Genomic DNA, 8,985 nt, shown 5'->3' with positions numbered 1-8,985 from the left:
CCAGTTAAGCAATGTTTCGATTTCAAAATTCTCATCCTTGTTTTCAAATCCCTCCATGGCCTCGCCCCTCCCTATCTTAGTTATTCCGTTCAGCCTCACAACCACCCTCCCCCGGCGATAGAATCACAGAAAAATAATGACACAGAAGGAGGCCATTCGGCCCATCTTGTCCGTGCCAGCCAATTAAGTGCTATCCACCCTAATCCCACTTTCCAGCACTTGGTCCGTAGCCTTGTAGGTTACGGCACTTCAAGTGCACATCCAAGTACTTTTTAAATGTGATGAGTGTTTCTGCCTCTACCACCCTGTCAGGCAGTGAGTTCCAGACCCCCACCACCCTCTGGGTGAAAACATTTCTCCTCAACTGCCCTCTAAAGCTTCGAGCAATTACTTTAAATCTACGCCCCCTGGTTGTGGACCCCTCTGCCAAGGGAAATAGGTCCTTCCTATCTTGGCCCCTCAGAATTTTATACACCTCAATCAGGTCTCCCCTCAGCCTCCCCGGTTCCAAAGAAAACAACCCCCCCGCCCCCTCACCGAGACATCTGCGCTCCTCCAATTCTGCCCTCTTGAGCATCCCTGATTATAATCGTTCAACAATCAGTGGCCGTGTCTTCTGTTGCCTCAGCCCTAAGCTCTGGAATTCCCTCCCTGAACCTCTCCGCCTTGCTATCCTCCTTTAAGACATAGAAACATAGAAGATAGGAGCAGGAGTAGGCCATTCGGCCCCTCGAGCCTGCTCCGCCATTCAATGAGATCACGGCTGATCATCCAAATTCAGTACCCGGTCCCTGCCTTCTCTCCATATCCCTAGATCCCTTTAGCCTTAAGAAATATATCTAACTCCTTCTTGAATATATTTAATGAATTGGCCTCCACTGCCTTCTGTGGTAGAGAATTCCACAGGTTCACCACTCTCTGGGTGAAGAAATTCCTCCTAATTTCTGTCCTAAATGGATTACCCCTTATCCTTAGACTGTGACCCCTGGTTCTGGACTCCCCCGCCATTGGGAACATCCTTCCTGCATCTAGTCTGTCTAGTCCTGTTAGAATTTTATAAGTTTCAATGAGATCCCCTCTCATTCTTCTGAATTCAAGAGAATACAGGCCTAGTTTACTCAATCTCTTCTCATACGACAGTCCCGCCATCCCAGGAATCAATTTCGTGAACCTTCATTGCACTCCCTCTATGGCAAGTATATCCTTCCTTAGGTAAGGAGACCAAAATTGTACACAGTACTCCAGGTGTGGTCTCACCAAGGCCCTATATAATTGGAGTAAGACTTCTTTACTCCTGTACTTATATATTTCTTAAGGCTAAAGGGATATGGGGAGGAGGCAGGGACCGGGTTCTGAATTTGGATGATCAGCCATGATCTCACTGAGTGGCGGAACAGGCTCGAGGAGCTGAATGGCCTACTCCTGCTCCTATCTTCTATGTTTCTATGTATTCAATCTTTCCTTGTAGCTGAAATTCTCTAGTCCTGGCAACATCCTCGTAAATCTCCCGTCTGGAGCACAGTCACATCTTTCCTGCAATGGGGACGACCAGAACTGCACGCGGTGGCCTAACTGGTGTTTTTGTACAGTTCAAGCAGAACCTCCCTGCTCTTACATGATACAGAGAGAGGCACTGCCCCTTTAAATACCTGGGGGGCACCCATTCCCCTTTAAATGGCCAAGCAATTTTTTTTGTTGAAAAGGGGCCGCAGTCCCCTTTGACTCACGCCCCCCCCACCCTCTCACCCACCACCGTCTCACCCACCACAAATACTCACAAGAGAGAGAGAGAGAGGAGGAAGAATGCTGGTCTTTGTCCCTTTAAAAGTGGCTGCCCACCAAAATGTTCACAGCACCAGGGCTCTTTGTTCTGGATAAAAGTCAAAAAGAGAAAAGGTTCACTTATTTTTAAATGAATGCAGTTGATGAATAGCCTTGCAATAAAGGTAATGCAAAGGAATAAACACTCACAAGCTGGGTTTTTTCCCCACCCCCTCCTCCCCTTCCCTTTAACAGCTCCTGCAGACAATGAAAGCAGGAAAGCGGCCTGCAGCCCACCGAGGTCCCGCCCCCTCCCTCCCGCGCCGCCATTGGTTGGAGGACCGTCAGCCCGCCCGGTCCTCCCAGCGTTTTCCGCGCTCCTGATTGGCGGGCGCCTCGTGTCAATCACCCCCCTCCGATTACGCGCTGACGCCAGCACGCAACGCCCAGGGGTCGGTTGGATCGACGCACGCCACCGCAAGGTAAAAAAAAGACACCCCACACAAATGAGGAAAAACAATAATAATAATCGCACTTTAGAGGGGAGGAGGTTGGGGGAATTAATGAGTGTTTTCAATTTGTTTCGCAAAAAAAAATATTTGAAAAGCTTCCCAACGGTGCGAAGCGGGCTGCGCATGCGCTCCAGCCAGCCTTTGAATCCCCCACGTGGGCCCGGGGACGGACACGCCCACTTGCCTTCCTCTGCACCAATCACAGCGCGGGCAGGCGCAACACGAGGCTGCCAGTGCGCCTGCGCGGGGCCTCCGGGGAGCAACCGGAAGGCTGGGCCCGGGGAAGAGGCGGAATCAGCGGCCGGGGTAAAGTCAAGTGTTGGGGAATCGATTTAAATCGAGGTGAGAGGGGAGCGGAGAGCGAGATTATAAAGTAAAATACGAGAAAAACCAAAGCTGAGAGTTGGGCGGGCGGCACCTCCGCGAACGCCGAACGGAGCGGATTGAGTCGCGCGGGGGGGCGGAGTGAGCCGGAGCAACGTCATTCTGACTGACGGGAGCGCGGACCAATAGGACGAGGGCTGAGCTGGGAGGACTGAACTGGGCGGCCTGGTCCTCCAACCAATGGCGGCGCGGCAAGGGGGCGGGGCCTCCTCTCCAGCTCAGGTGCGCTGGGGCCGATTGTGACGCGCTGTCCCCAGGTGAGAGCAGCTCAGTCAGCACAGAGCTGGGGCTGGAATCTGGGAGAGGGGCCGCAGGCAGCGGGCCTGGCAAAGGGGCACAAGCTTCACAATACAAGCTTCTTTCAAATGCACAATTGTTTCCTACAGACAGCCTTGGTCACTCTGCAAAAAAAACTGTTTAACAATTCATCATAACACCCCTGCTTTAGGAGAGGCGTAGAGTGCAAAAGCAAGGAAGTTATGATGAAACTGTGTAAAAGACTGGAGTCAGCTGTGCCTCAGTGGATAGCAGAGTCAGAAGGTTGTGGGTTCAAATCCCGCTCCAGGGACTTGAGCACATAAAGCGAGGCTGACACTCCAGTGCGGTGCTGATGGAGCGCCACACTGTCGGAGGGGCAGTACTGAGGGAGCGCCGCACTGTCGGAGGGGCAGTACTGAGGGAGCGCCGCACTGTCGGAGGGTCTGTACTGAGGGAGCTCCGCACTGTCGGAGGGGCAGTACTGAGGGAGCGCCGCACTGTCGGAGGGGCAGTACTGAGGGAGCGCCGCACTGTTGGAGGGGCAGTACTGAGGGAGTGCTGCACTGTTGGAGGGGCAGTACTGAGGGAGTGCCGCATTGTCGGAGGGGCAGTGCTGAGGGAGCGCCGCACTGTCGGAGGGGCAGTACTGAGGGAGCGCCGCACTGTCGGAGGGGCAGTACTGAGGGAGCGCCGCACTGTTGGAGGGGCAGTGCTGCGGGAGAGCCGCAATGTCGGAGGGGCAGTAATGAAGGAGCGCTGCAGTGTCGGAGGTGCCGTCCTACGGATGAGACGTTAAACCGAGGCCCCCGTCTGCCCCCTCAAGTGGATGTGAGGCGAGGCCCGATCAGAGCATCGGACCTGTGAGGGGGCAGTGACTGGCGGCAGAGCTTAAAAGCGGCGGCAGTTGCGAGGTGAGGCCCGATCAGAGCATCGGACCTGTGAGGGAGCAGTGACCGGCGGCAGAGCTTAAAAGCGGCGGCAGCGAACGAGGCCCGACCAGAGAGCTTGGACCTGGGGGAGAGCAGAGGCGCGACCGGCAGCAGTTAAAACCGGCGGCAGCGAACGAGGCCCGACCAGAGAGCTTGGACCTGGGGGAGAGCAGAGGCGCGACCGGCGGCAGTTAAAACCGGCGGCAGCGAACAAGGCCTGACCAATTCAACAGCAGAGGAGAGAGGTAAAAAGTAATCCAAGTGTGACGTCACCAGGAAGCAGGTAAGTGATTGGTTGGTGAGTATTTCTTTTATTACAAGCTTAAATTCTGCAGTTTATATTTTCTTGGGTCTCTGTGGTGTAGTGGGGACAGTTGGTAAATAAGCGCCCTAGAGTATATCTTTAACTGGTGGTATTGAATTAATTTAAATTAATTAAAAGGGTAGGCCATGCCAGGAGAGCCCAGCCCCGTGTTGTGCTCCTCTTGCTCTATGTGGGAATTCAGGGACGCTGCCAGTGTCCCTGATGACCACGTGTGCCAGAAATGCATCCAGCTGCAGCTACTAACGGGCCGTATTGAGGCGCTGGAGCTGCGGATGGATGGGTTGTGGAGCATTCACGATGCTGAGGGTCGTGGATTACACGTTTGATGAGTTGGTCACGCCGCAGGGTAGGGCTGCACAGGCAGGAGGGAAATGGGTGACCACCAGGCGGAGCAGTAGAAGCAGGCAGGTAGTGCAGGAGACCCCTGTGGCCATCCCCCTTTCAAACAGGTATACCAATTTGGATACTGTTGAGGGGGATGACTCACCAGAGGAAGGCAGCAGCAGCCAACTTCCTGGCACCGGGGGTGTTGCTGCTGCTCAGGAAGGGAGGAAAAAGAGTGGGAGAGCAATAGTGGTAGGGGATTTGTGGTAAACCACTTTTATCGTTCACTATCGTTACACTATAGTTATCACTTATATCGTTACTCTATGGTTATCACTGTTCACACTGTTGTATCACTATACGAGGTCGCCTCTTGTCACGCTGTTATACCTGGGCTGACCACTGCTGACTCCGCCCATGGCTCCACCTACCTGCCCAGGTATAAAGGTAGTCGACTGGCTGGCATTCCTCCTTGTTGGATCCGATCACCCCCGAGGGTGGGCTCTGTTATTTAGCCAATAAAAACCTATAGTTACTTTCTTAACTCGTCGCTTTTCATTGGATGAATTGATAGGTATATCAATTTTATTGGCTAAATAACAGAGCCCACCCTCGGGGGTCATCGACTACAGCCAAACCATAAACCGGTACACCCAGCTGGACGCATACCCACTTCCCCGCATATCTGATATGGTCAATCAGATTGCACAATACCGAGTATTCTCTACCATCGACCTTAAGTCGGCCTACCACCAACTCCCTATCCGCCCTGAGGACCGCCAGTATACCGCCTTCGAGGCGAATGGCCGCCTCTACCACTTCCTTAGGGTTCCCTTCGGCGTCACCAACGGGGTTTCGGTCTTCCAAAGGGAGATGGACCGGATGGTTGACCAGAACGGGCTGCAAGCCACGTTCCCCTATCTAGATAACGTCACCATCTGCGGCCGCGACCGGCAGGACCATGATGTTAATCTGGAAAGATTCCTCCGTACGGCCCAACGGCTGAACCTCACCTACAATAAGGAGAAATGTGTGTTTAACACCTCACGCCTTGCCATCCTCGGCTGCGTAGTAGAGAACGGAGTCATCGGCCCCGATCCCGAAAGAATGCGCCCCCTCATGGAGTTACCCCTCCCCCACTGTCCAAAGGCGCTGAAGAGAACCCTGGGGCTCTTTGCCTACTATGCCCAATGGGTGCCCAATTATGCGGACAAAGCCAGACCCCTCATGAAGTCCACATCCTTCCCCCTTACGGAGGAAGCGTGCGCAGCCTTCTCCCTCATTAAGGGAGACATTGCTAAGGCCACAATGCACGCGGTGGATGAGTCCATCCCTTTCCAAGTGGAGAGCGATGCATCCGACTTCACCCTAGCCGCTACCCTTAACCAGGAGGGGAGACCGGTGGCCTTCTTCTCAAGGACCCTACAGGGCCCTGAGATCCGACACTCGTCGGTCGAGAAGGAGGCCCAGGGGATCGTGGAGGCTGTACGACGCTGGAGGCATTACCTGGCAGGCAAACGATTTACCCTCCTCACCGACCAGCGTTCGGTCGCTTTTATGTTTAATAACAAGCTGAGGGGCAAAATCAAGAACGACAAGATTTTGAGGTGGAGAATCGAGCTCTCCACCTACGATTATGATATCTTGTACCGGCCAGGTAAGCTGAACGAACCCCCTGATGCTCTATCACGAATTACATGCGCCAACGTGCAAATTGATAGACTTCAGACCCTCCACAACGACCTCTGCCACCCCGGGGTCACCAGACTTTACCACTTCATTAAGGCCCGCAACCTGCCCTACTCCATCGAGGAGGTCAGGACCATGACCAGGAACTGCCAGACCTGTGCCGAGTGCAAACCGCATTTCTTTAGGCCGGACAGAGCAAGCCTGATCAAGGCCACCCGCCCCTTCGAGCGCTTGAGCATCGATTTTAAGGGGCCCCTCCCATCCTCTGACCGTAATGTGTACTTCCTCAACATTGTTGATGAGTACTCCCGTTTCCCCTTTGCCTTCCCCTGCCCAGACATGACCAGTACCACGGTCATTAAATGCCTGAACGACCTCTTCGCCTTGTTCGGGTTCCCAAACTATATACATAGCGACCGGGGCTCCTCCTTCATGAGCGAGGAACTCCGTCAGTTCCTACTAGCGAGAGGTATTGCTGCAAGCAGGACCACCAGCTACAACCCCCGAGGGAACGGCCAGGTGGAAAGAGAGAATGCGACTGTATGGAAGGCCGTCCTCTTAGCCTTAAAGTCTAAGGGCCTCCCAACCTCCCGCTGGCAGGAAGTCCTCCCGGCAGCGCTGCATTCCATCCGGTCACTGCTTTGCACTGCCATTAACGCCACCCCCCATGAACGAATGTTTGCTTTCCCCAGGAAGTCGACTACGGGAACCACGCTACCAACCTGGCTGACCTCTCCGGGGCCCGTCTTGCTGCGAAAGCACGTGAGGGCCCATAAAACGGACCCCCTGGTCGAGAGGGTGAACCTCCTGCACGCCAACCCCCAGTACGCCTATGTGGCATACCCAGATGGGCGGGAGGACACAGTCTCCTTACGAGACCTCGCACCCTCGGGCATTCCGGAGACACCACCTTTACCCCCCACCACCCCCCCAATTCCAGCCCAGGTAGACGGCATGCCGGAACCCCACGAGCCTTCACCGACCACGCAGACACCAGCATTAACACCGGATAACACAACACTGCCGCTGCGACGATCAGAAAGGCTTACGAGGCCTCCGGACAGACTGACATACCAGAACTGGTAGTACACTTCACCCCGCCGGACTCAAATCTAAACAAGGGGTGAATGTGGTAAACCACTTTTATCGTTCACTATTGTTACACTATAGTTATCACTGTTATATCGTTACTCTATGGTTATCACTGTTCACACTGTTGTATCACTATACGAGGTCGCCTCTTGTCACGCTGTTATACCTGGGCTGACCATTGCTGACTCCGCCCATGGCTCCACCTACCTGCCCAGGTATAAAGGTGGTCGACTGGCTGGTATTCCTCCTTGTTGGATCCGATCACCCACGAGGGTGGGCTCTGTTACTTAGCCAATAAAAACCTATAGTTACTTTCTTAACTCGTCGCTTTTCATTGGATGAATTGATAGGTGTATCAGGATTCTATCGTAAGGGGAACAGATAGACGGTTCTGTGGCCATAGACGTGACTCCAGGATGGTTTGTTGCCTCCCTGGTGCCAGGGTCAAGGATGTCACTGAACGGCTGCAGGGCATTCTGAAGGGGGAGGGTGAACAGGCAGAGGTCGTGGTTCACATTGGGACCAACGACATAGGTAGGAAGAGGGATGAGGTCCTGCAACAAGAATTTAGGGAGCAGATTAAAGAGCAGGACCTCAAAGGTTGTAATCTCTGGATTACTCCCGGTGCCACGTGCTAGTGAGTATAGGAATAGGAGGATAGAGCAGATGAATGCGTGGCTAAAGAGTTGGTGCAGGAGGGAGTGCTTTAGTTTCCTGGATCACTGGGCCTGCTTCTGGGAAAGGTGGGACTTCTACAAGTCGGACGGGTTGCACCTGAACCAGAGCGGGACAAATATCCTTGCGGGGAGGTTTGCTAGCACTGTTCGGGGGGGTTTAAACTAAAATGGCAGGGGGTTGGGAACCTGAGCAGGGAGACAGAGGAAAGGAAAACAGGGATAAAAGCAAAAGATAGGAAGGAGAAAAACAAAAGTGGCAGTCAGAGAAATCAACGGTTTAAATCAAACATGGCCACAGTAAATAATAATTCTAATAGGTCTAAGAGCGTTAAAAAAACAAGCCTGAAGGCTTTGTGTCTTAATGCGAGGAGCATTTGTAATAAAGTGGATGAATTGGCTGCGCAAATAGAGGTAAACAAATATGATTTGGTTGGGATTACGGAAACGTGGCTCAAGGATGGCCAAGACTGGGAACTCAACATCCAGGGGTATTCGATATTCAGGAAAGATAGGCAAAAAGGAAAGGGAGGTGGGGTAGCATTACTGGTTAAAGAAGGGATTAATACAATTGTAATGAAGGATATTAGCTCTGATGATGTGGAATCTGTATGGGTAGAATTGAAAAATACTAAGGGGAAAAAAACATTCGTGGGAGTGGTGTATATAGACCTCCAAACAGTAAGGCGGAGGTTGGGGATGGCATTAAAAGGGAAATTAAAGAAGCGTGCAATAAGGGCACAGCAGTCATCATGGGTGACTTTAATCTGCATATAGATTGGACCAACCAAATTAGTAACAATACTGTGGAGGAGGAATTCCTGGAGTGTTTACGGGATGGTTTCCTGGACCAATATGTCGAGGAACCAACCAGAGATCAGGCCATCTTAGACTGGGTATTATGTAACGAGAAAGGATTAATTAGCAATCTTGTTGTACGAGGCCCCTTGGGTCGGAGTGATCATAATATGATCGAATTCTTCATTAAGATGGAGATTGAAGTAGTTGACTCAGAGACTAGGGTCCTCAATTTAAAT

Source organism: Somniosus microcephalus, unplaced genomic scaffold, assembly GCF_052327205.1.
Source record: "Somniosus microcephalus isolate GS21.2 unplaced genomic scaffold, FLI_Smic_1.0 scaffold7, whole genome shotgun sequence".
NCBI classification, from domain to species: domain Eukaryota; kingdom Metazoa; phylum Chordata; class Chondrichthyes; order Squaliformes; family Somniosidae; genus Somniosus; species Somniosus microcephalus.
The sequence above is the reverse complement of the archived record's forward strand: the minus strand, read 5'-3'. Positions refer to the sequence as shown.